Source organism: Gossypium raimondii, chromosome 5 (genome assembly GCF_025698545.1).
Source record: "Gossypium raimondii isolate GPD5lz chromosome 5, ASM2569854v1, whole genome shotgun sequence".
NCBI lineage: Eukaryota > Viridiplantae > Streptophyta > Magnoliopsida > Malvales > Malvaceae > Gossypium > Gossypium raimondii.
This window is the reverse complement of record NC_068569.1, coordinates 40,308,478-40,318,831: the sequence shown is the minus strand read 5'-3', so window position 1 is coordinate 40,318,831 and position 10,354 is coordinate 40,308,478. Positions and strand designations below refer to the sequence as shown.

Genomic DNA, 10,354 nt, shown 5'->3' with positions numbered 1-10,354 from the left:
ACATAGTTGGTATTGTGTTTAGTTGTCACATGAATTAAATTAATTGTAGAATTAATTTAATTGGGTAATTAAATATCGAACATATTATATGTACAAGGTTATTGTACACATAATGAGAACATAGTTGTATTAATATATGAATTTGGTTCGTATATAAATTCAAATAAATATAGTTTACCGAAATCATTATTATAATTAATGTACTTATAATTTTTGGTTTAAAACATTGTTATATTTATTTAATTTCAATTATGATTATTATGTTCGAATAAATATTTAATGAATTACGATTCATTATATATATACCAATTATAAGAGGGTAAAAGAGGGTTTTTTTTAAAAAAACCCTAAAAAATTAAAAATCCCGTTTTTCTTTGCTTAAAAAAACATCTAGCAGTCGTCAAATAAAGTCTTCTCAAAAACAGTTTTGGGGATTTCTTCTTTTCATTTTCAACTGGGTGGATTACGTAGAGGTCGGAGTCATCAAAGGTTGAGGCTTGGTTCGATAGTAGATCAGAATACTCGTTGTCGAAGCATCACTGTCTACTCAATTTAAAGATTTGGTAATTTCGAAACCTTTATTTCACCCCGATTTGTTCCTCGCACATGGATCCATGGTTTGGATCGCCGGATGAATTAATTTTTGCTGCGCCGTGGGGGTGCTGGCGTTCCAACAGCTAGCATGTTAAAGCCTCACTATAAAATATGTCTGATTAAACTGCTAACCTTCATAAATGTTCAAACATCACATAATCTTTTCAATATATTTTGCTATTTGATATATCAGGTTATAACCTGTGTTACCTGTTGCGTCCTTGGCCTACTCAAACGAGCACTCCACTATGAAGTCTGCTAGTACCTTTCCTTTTGTTGTTCATGGGGAAAAATCTACCCCAAGTTCTGCAAGCTCGATACTCCACTTTGTTACTATTTCTAAGGTATCTGCTTTGGATAACATTTCTTTCATAGGCTGGTTAGTAACTACGATGATTGGATGAGCTTGAAAGTACGGTCGTAATTTACGAGTTGTAATAATCAAAGCATAGATAAAATTTTCCATTCTTGTGCACCTTACCTTGCTGTTTTGGAGTACCTTGCTGACATGGTATATGGGGAATTGACGGGCATTCTCTAATTTAACCAATACCGCTGCGGCCGTCTCTTCCGAGGAGTCCAAGTAGAGGTAGAGTGTTTCTCCAGTTTGAGGTGTCTTCAATAGTGGATGGGAAGTGAGATACTATTTCAATTTCTCGAAAGCCTTTGGCACTCTTCGATCCACCAGAAGGAGGTTCTTATAGCCTTGAAGAAAGGGAGACATTTTTTTGCCACTCTAGATATGAATCTGTTAAGCGCAACAACCCTGCCTGTGAGACGTTGGATTTCTTTTATGGTTCGTGGGGGAGACATTTCCATGATGGCCTGGATCTTTTCTGGATTCACCTCTATTCCCCTTTTCGAGATCATAAAGCCTGGGGACCTACTGGCTCGCACACCAAAGGCACACATTTATGGGTTTTGCTTCATTCTGTGAGCTGTTAGCACTGCGAACACCTTCGATAGGCTTCGCACTTGCTCCCCCATAGATTCACTTTTCACAAGCATGTCATCCACATATACCTTTAGGCTGCGACCTATCTATTTTTTGAATATTCTGTTCACCAGCCTCTGGTAGGTCGCGCCTGCATTCTTGAGTCCAAACGGTATGATCCGATAGCAAAAAAGACATTCTTTAGTGATGAAGGTTGTTTTTTCTTGGTTGTCCTGGTCTAACAGAATCTGATTGTAGCCTGAAAAAGCATCCATGAAACTCATGAATTAGTGGCCTGCGGATGTGTCAACTAGAAGACCGATTGAGGGTAAGAGAAAGATGTCATTGGGGCATGCCTTGTTGAGGTTTGTAAAGTTGAAGAACATCCTCCATTTACCACTCATATTCTTTACCATTACCACATGTGAGATCCAGTATGGGTATTCCACCTCCTTGATAAACCCTGCTGACAGTAACTTAGCGACCTTCTGCATTACTGCCTCAATCACCTACGGTGTGAATTTTCTTTTTTTCTACTTTATCAGCTTTGCTTCGAGGAGCACATTCAACTTGTGCATGATTATCTGTGGGTCCAAACTTGGCATGTCTGTCGCGAACCAGGCAAAGACATCCGAGTTTTTTCTCATGCACTTGATCAATGTGTTTTTCATCCTCCTTTAATGTTGAAGAGATTTTGATCATTCTATTTTTATTGTCACAGAAGAGATGCAAAGTTTTGATATGCTCAATAGCTTCGGGCTTTTTGTTCTTGTGTTTGTCCCTCACATTTAAACTGTCTAGGTCCAGAACCTGGCTTGCTAACTCAGCCTCCTGCGAACCTTGTCCCCCAGTTGTGGGTTTCGTTGCTTGCTTGAAAAATAGGATGTGGCATTGCCTCGCTGTGTGCTAATCAGATCGTAGGAAACCAACCCCGGTCTTTGTTGGGAACTTGATTTTCATGTAGAAAGTCGCCACTACTATCCTCGCCATTCTTATTATGGTCACCCGAAGATGGCATTGTATGCCATCAGTTGGTCCACTACATAAAACTGGACATACTCTGTGGTCGTGTGCTAACCGTCTCCTAAAATGATTGGTAGGGTGATTGTGCCCTTTACCTCGACTAGATGGTTTGCAAAACCATACAGCGGGCTGGCTTTGGGTAACAATTGCTCTTTTAGCCTAATCTTTCTGTATGCTTCCCAGGATAGGACATCCACTACGCTCCCATTGTCGACCAGTATTATGTTGACCTTGAAGCTAGCGACCATTACTGAGACTACCATCAGGTCATTTCCCTCTTCGTCACGAACTAAATCTTCGTTGCCGCTACTAAATTCAACATTCTACCTTTCTTGTTGTCCCAACCTCTTTGGAGTACTGACTGACATCACACTTCTCATGTATGCCTGTCTCTTTGTGTTTGAGATTGTCCAGTCGTTCTCAGTACCCACGATCACATGGATAGTGCCTCGTACTTTCTGTTTGTCTTTGAGGTTACCTTTTGAGCTCTGGCTCTATTGGAAACCATTCTGATTGAAAAATTCAACAAGTTTGCCATTTTGGATTGCCTCATTTATAACATCTTTCAGTGTGAAGCAATCTTCGGTTTTGTGCCTTATATCATTGTGGAAAGCACATCGGTCCTTGGAATTTATTCTCCCACCAATGTTTCTCATCGGGGATAGTTTAGGCAAGATGCCAAGACACTTTACCTAGTTGAGGATGTAAGTACGTGTAGGGCTCAGAAGGGTAGGCCTCAAACCTTCCCTAGGGGTATATCTCCTAGTCGGCTCTTACTGAGGTCTTTGAGGGTTCCTGAATATATCATTCTGGGTTTGATATCTTTGAGGCCTGTCAATTCTAGCTCACAAGGACTGGTTGGGGGGCCCTGCCTATTGTGAGTTCCTTATTTTTTTTGGGCTACCTATCTTCTCTTTGAAAGGTAGCTTACGACGCTTTTTTAATCTCCTCAGCCTCGACAAACTTATGAGCCCGCTTGTATGGCTCTGCCAGATTTTGTGGCTTGTTATCTGTAAATAAGTACTGCACGTGGTCATTTTGTACTCCTATGACGAAGGCATCTATTACCTACTGGTCCTCTAAGTTCTTCATATTAAGGGTCGTTACATGGAATCTTTTTACGTAGTCTTGAAGGGATTCGTCTTCTTGCTGTTTTATTGACATCAATCCCATAGGTGTGTTCATGACCGCTAGGTGGGCTCTAAACCTACCTAAAAACATCTAGAACAGTTGTGAGAAGTTGTAGACTAAACCTTGTGGGAGAGATAAGTACCAATCTTTGGCGTTTCCCTTTAATGTTGTCGAGAAGACTTTGTACTTCGCTGCGTTTGATGCCCCCGACACGTTCATATAATCATTATATTGCATCAGGTGAGCCTGTGGTTCTATTCTCTCCTGGAACATGTCTTTTGGGACCTTGAAATTGCGTGGTAAGACTACTGTCATGATTTCAAGGGCCAATGGGTTGTTAGAGCAGAATAACCAATTCATGTCTATGACTTAGGATGTAACGCCGTTTGTCTCAGTGTAGTTCATCCATTTCATTTTGCCATTCTTTCACTTGTGTGCTCGGGGCTTCATCTTGTGTATTCACGTTATCTTGGGAACCGAAGTTGTCCATGTGCATCTTCCTTCGTAACTCCTCATTCTATCTCAATAGTTATTGCTAGAAGACATGTTGTTCCTCAAATCGCGCTTCTTGAGCGGTGATCTACTCTCTCATGAACTTCATCTTATCTTAGAGGGTTAGAAACTCCTGCGGGGGTGTTTTATGGTTTAAAGGAAGTGGTAGTCCTTGACCTATGGAGAGGTTCAAGTCCAAAGAATGGGAAGATCCCCGACAAACCGCATTGCCAAGGTTCTCCAACCTGTCGGTGAACCATTCAGCAAATAAACCTGTCTCCTCGTATGGGGCACTAAAGCTCGACGCTCCGGATTGTCTTGACGGGGGGTTGAAGGGGGAAGTTTCGCTTGGGTGAGCCATTTTCTTCGAGTTTCGAAGAAAACTTAATTAAACCGAAAGAAATCTGATGATCGAAAGTAAGTTCCATGCTCACCGTACCAATTGTTGAATAATATTTTGCTTACCTCTTATTTATATGAGTATCAAGGTATTTATACATGATATTACTGGTACTATTACAACTCATGATAGGGTCCCACTATTTTGTCTTGACTTTTTTTCCTCTAGCATTGATATTCTCTACGAACTCCAAGCTTGCTGGGCACGTGCCTGCAGAGCACGCGATCCTTTCTGCTCCTAGGACTGGCGCTTTGGGCGAGCTCCATATCCGCTTGATACATGTCTGGGTGGCCTGTGAAGCACGTGGCACTTCCTACGAGTTCGTCGGGTATATGCGAAGTGAGGCTACGGCCTTCCCTAGATCCCTACGAGCTAGGTTTGTACCCTTATCTCGCGAGCTGTACTTGCGATCTTGCCTTATGAGCTTGCATGAGAATCCTACGAGTTGGGTCTTGCGACCTGGGTCTATAGCTTTGCCTTGTGATCGGGTTCTTGTTGTCATCCTCTCGCGATCGGGTCATGGGTCAAAGATTTGAGTCTGGGTCAAAGGTTTGGGTCATTTCTAGGATTAGGGTCTCAAGTTATTGATGTATAACAATAAGTATTTTTTTAAAAAATTAAGTGAAAAAATCAATAATTTTCACATGGTATTTTTTAAAAATAATTTTTATATAGCATTTTAAAGTTTTTTCATGATTTTAAATGAAAAGAATTTACATAATAAAAATTAAAATTAATTATAAATTAAATAAAAAATACATTATAATTGAGATTTTTTAACTTGTGAAAAAGAACCAAATATTATGATTCAAATCAAATTTTCAGTTTCCAATTTTTTTGGGTGGAGTCCGACTTGTACATCTAATTTTGCATATTAAAGTCAATTGAGTTTTAATTCGATTGATATTGGTATTGTTCTCAGTATAAAAGGGCACAAGTTTGAATTATTTTGGGCCTAGTTCGACTTGGACAGAATTTTGTATATTAATATTAATTGAGTCTTAATTTATTTGACATTGATATTGTTCTTCCTATTTAAAGATTGAAGAATATATATATATATATATATATATATATATATATATATATATATATATAACTAATTCTTGCAATAAAATGTGAATCGGTGAAAGCTCAAAAATTATATTACCTAATGCGAAATTATCATTAAATGCCAAACTATAAATAAAATGATGTGGCATCTCAATATTAAACTTGGTCATTATTTGAACACATGACAAGCATACCATAAAATGGAATATAGTAATAATAATTAAATCTACCTGGTTGGCCTTAATTAGTTGGGTAATCCAACATCTTGTGGGAGAAAAAACATAAGTGGAAGCAAAAGCACTTTCACCACATTAAGAAAGAAATAAGTGGCTTAGTGATAAGACTAGGTGCTTGATACGTATAAAAAACTCATTAACTTGGTTTCCCACATTTTACGCCACTAAAATTATTATTCTTTCCCACAACGAAGTGGGGAACAAATTATAATTGGCAGGACTTCAATTTTCATTTGGCCCTATGACTTGTACACCCTTTCTAAGACTAGCTTTGTTGTTACCTGTCATTATTTTTATTTTTTATAACATTTCGGTACAATTTCAACCAACAATTTTAAATGAAAGAAGCCTAAAAAATTGCAATTCTTCCATCCAAATTATTTAACGAACAAAGTTACTATGTGTAGCTAGAGAAATTGATGTAAGATTTAGCTACTGACATTAAAAATACATATTTTTATGGTGTTTAACGAATTAACTAATTATTTACTATTACCCACATAAACAAACCTAATAATAGGATCATCAATCTTAGGTTGGCTTGTCATCATTATTGATCATCAATCTTAGTTTGATGTAAGCTTTAAACTAAACCATTAACAATTAAAAAGCTTTAAGAATATTAATGGAAAGTTTTTAGAACTTTGACAGTTTTACAAAATAATTTTTGGGCTAGCTAGATTAAGCTACAATGATCTGAAAAACATAAATTCATGAAAAACATGTGAAAATTGACTTACATGCAAGATTATAAACAAGTCCGAAGCTTGAAGACTTAGAAACTATGGAATTTCGGTGAGGAAACCTCAAATGGGGAAGATGACAACAACTGTAACAACCCGGTTTTGACTCTAATCGGACATAGTGGTTTCGGGACCACAAGTCCAAGTCAAAAAAAAAATTTTAATATTATTTTGTGTGTTTATTTTGTGTGCATTTGATTGTGTGAAATTTTCGTGTTTTAATTTCGTCGTTTAAGTGTTCGATTTAATAAAAGGGCTTAATTGCGTAAAATAAAAATTTAGGGGTTAATTATAAAAGTACCTAATTGTTGTTGTCTTTATAACTTAGAGGTTTTATTATGCAAATAGTCCACTATGTAAGTTAGTGGGTGGCAAAGGACTAATGTAACCTTATTATATATGTCATATATATATATAAAGGTTAATATAGTAAATTAAAAAATAAGGCTAATATATGCTTAATATAACAAATCAAAAGGGCCATGCATGTTCATCTTTTGGCCGAATATTGAAGAGAAAAAGAACCATTTGGAAGCTTTAAAGATTCGGCACTTTGAAGCTCAAATTGAGGTGTGGATTTTGTTTGGTTTTCAATAATTTTTACATTTTTGAGATTGTTGCTTTGTATATTACCTAGCCCATGCTTTAATTTTCGGATTTGATGATGAATTTGAGATTTGCCATTGTTGATAATGTGAGGAATTTATTGTTTGATGATGAAAAATAAATCTTTGATGTTTGATTATCATGTTTAATTAAGTGATTTTTTATAAAAAATCCAAATTAGGGATTTAATTGTGGAATTTGAAAATTTAGGGGCTTAAATACGAAATAAATGAAATATATGGGCTACTAGGGACCATTGGAAGATTCGGCTAAGGCATGATTTTGATGAATTTTGTGTATTTGGTGTATTTGGTGTATTTTTGTATTAGGACTAAATTGCAAAAAGTGCAAAATATTAGGGGCAAAATGGTAATTTTTCCATTTATGTATTTTTGGACTTAATTGAATGTTTTGATGAATAAAAAGGTTAAATTTGATTATGTTTAGATCAAGAAACGAAGAAAACGAATTTGGATCGGGGAAAAACGAAAGTAATCGAATAGTCGATCGTGTCTGCTGATATCCGAGGTAAGTTTATCAGCTATTTAATGTTATCAAATCAATATATATGTATGTATATCTATTATGTTTGTTGTTGAGCTATAATTAAAAGTAATTTAATTGAATAAATTCAAATTATAAATGGTATAAATATGTATATACAATGTTGAATATATAGATATATGCTTATATAAATATTGAATTAAGTTAAAGTATGAATGGTATAAAGGTATATATATATATATATATATTCAAATAATTATATATGTATCTATATGTATATATATACTTGAATTTGGTTGGTTGTATGAGAGTTATATATATATGTGCACATAAGTTTCGAACATATATATATGTAGGTAAAAACATTTGGGTTTGATTAAAGATATATATGTTGTAATTGTACAGATAAGATCGAATAAGTAGGTATATGGGAGTTGGAACATCTATATATATATGAATAGGTCTTGATTATATTTTAAGGTATAAATGTTAAATACGTACTTGGGAGTTCGAATATATCTAAGTGTATATTCGTGTACAGATTCTTGAATTGAATTGAATGTATGATTTGCAAACTTTTTTGTGATTGAATATGGACTACAATGAATGTGTGTTTGCTATTAATAAGTATTTGAGGAAATTATTATGTATATGGGAAAATTGAGATTTTCAGGCTTAGTGCTTAGCAGGCTTATTGCCGGTGAAACACTTCAGACTAAATGTCTAGCAGGCTTAATGCCGGTGAAATATTTCAGACTATATGTCTAGCGTGCTAAGTCTTAGGTGTCTTGAATCGAGCTTTAAGCCTAGCAGGCTAAATGCCGTGAATTTGTTTTAAGCATGTGATTAAGTGTACAATTATATGATTTTGGATATATTTAATTGATAAGTATATTTATATATACATTCGCTAAGTGCGTTTGATGATTATATATATATTCGGTTTATGCAATTGTAAAATATATATATATATATATGCTCGGGATTTTGTATTTGATAAATATATACTTATAAATATTTGCATACTTGATTTGTAACTACATATGCATTCGAGATATATATATCTTTGTTTATAAGTATTTGATGAAAATGAATGCATTCGTTCATACGTATTAGATTTGTATTGGTTTAAAGTTTATCATGAGTATACATACACATTCGGTTATGATATGTGTATGATATATATATATATATATGATCGGTTGTGTACATTCGGTTGTAATGTTGTTTGGTATAAATATATATTCAATTGATCGCATTCGACGTGCATACATATCGAATATAAATAAAATGGTGCGAGTTCAATAATGTATAAAAATTAGTTATTCGTGTTAATTGAAATCTCGGTGAAATAGATAATGAGTTATATTATATATATATTTATATACATTTAGTTATGCTGTAAACTTACTAAGCTATAAAAGCTTACTTTGTTTGTTTTCGTCCATTTGATTTTATAGATTTTGGAGACGCGTTACGAGCTCGGGGATCATCAGCATAGTCCATCACACTATCGACTTCTTTTGGTATTTTGTTAAATATTTGAACTTAATCTTATGGCATGTATAGGTTTGAGTACGATGTTAATTACATTTTGATTGTAAATTATAATAGCTATGCGAAAGTAATTAAATTTTCATGTTGTGATCAGTTTGGTTTTAAAAATGGTTGTGTTTGTTCGGTAATGCCTCGTAACCCTAATTCGGCGACGGAGACGGGTTAGGGGTGTTACAACAATAGTTTATGTTTTTACTTTTACTTTTACTTTTATTTTATATATAATTACATATAATTTAATTATTCTGTAACCACAAACCGTCATCAATTATGGTCTATTTGTAACATAAAACCTACCACTTTTACTTTTTAAGCCATTTAATTAATAAACATCAATATCGATTTAACTTTTATACTTTTTACAATTTAGTCATTTTTCCTTAATTAAATATCTGAACGTCAAAATTTTTGGACCAAATTTCAATACACCTATATAGTAACTCCGTAAATATAATATTTAATAAAAATATTTACGGGCTCGGTTTATAAAAATGATGTCCCGCTATCTCATTTTCCAAAACCACTTGTCTCTAGGGGCAAACGACTTGTACTTAACTATTCATTCAATTAGCAAAAATTATCAGATCAAAATTCAATATAATACTATATTTGACTCGTAAATATTAAATAATAATATTTACGGACTCACTCGTCGTATATGTCGTCTCGAAACCATTGTTTCTAACACCATTGAAAAATGAGTTGTTACATGATTAGTCCTTAAAGAGTTGTTCGTTTGCTGTTTTGCCAAGTAAGCTCATATGGAACTTACTATTTGTTTAATGTTATAATTGAATTGTAATTATTTTGCATATTAGTTTATATAAATGTGAATTTGGTGATTTTGGCATCAATTAGACTAAAATGCAAAGTATGTAAAATATGGTATTTATGGATAGGTACAAGGTACCAAAATGGAATGTTTATATTATTGGTATAACATGTACATGTTGTTACAAGGATAGAAATGATATGATTATAGTAATAATGCTCGTGTGAACTTAGTAAAGGATTATGATACATATGGTATGTCATTAGGGTCAAATATGGAAACGATCAGGGATTTACAAGGTTATATGAG

General features: G+C 34.4%; 1 long non-coding RNA gene across 1 annotated transcript; it reads left to right on the top strand.

Moving 5' to 3' along the window:
* Positions 1-7,088: 7,088 nt before the first annotated feature.
* Positions 7,089-9,406, top strand: LOC128041221 (uncharacterized). The gene is made up of 3 exons (XR_008195925.1): positions 7,089-7,176; positions 7,660-7,740; positions 9,177-9,406. It is a non-coding gene; the product is annotated as an uncharacterized LOC128041221 (long non-coding RNA).
* The last annotated feature ends 948 nt before the right edge of the window (positions 9,407-10,354 follow it).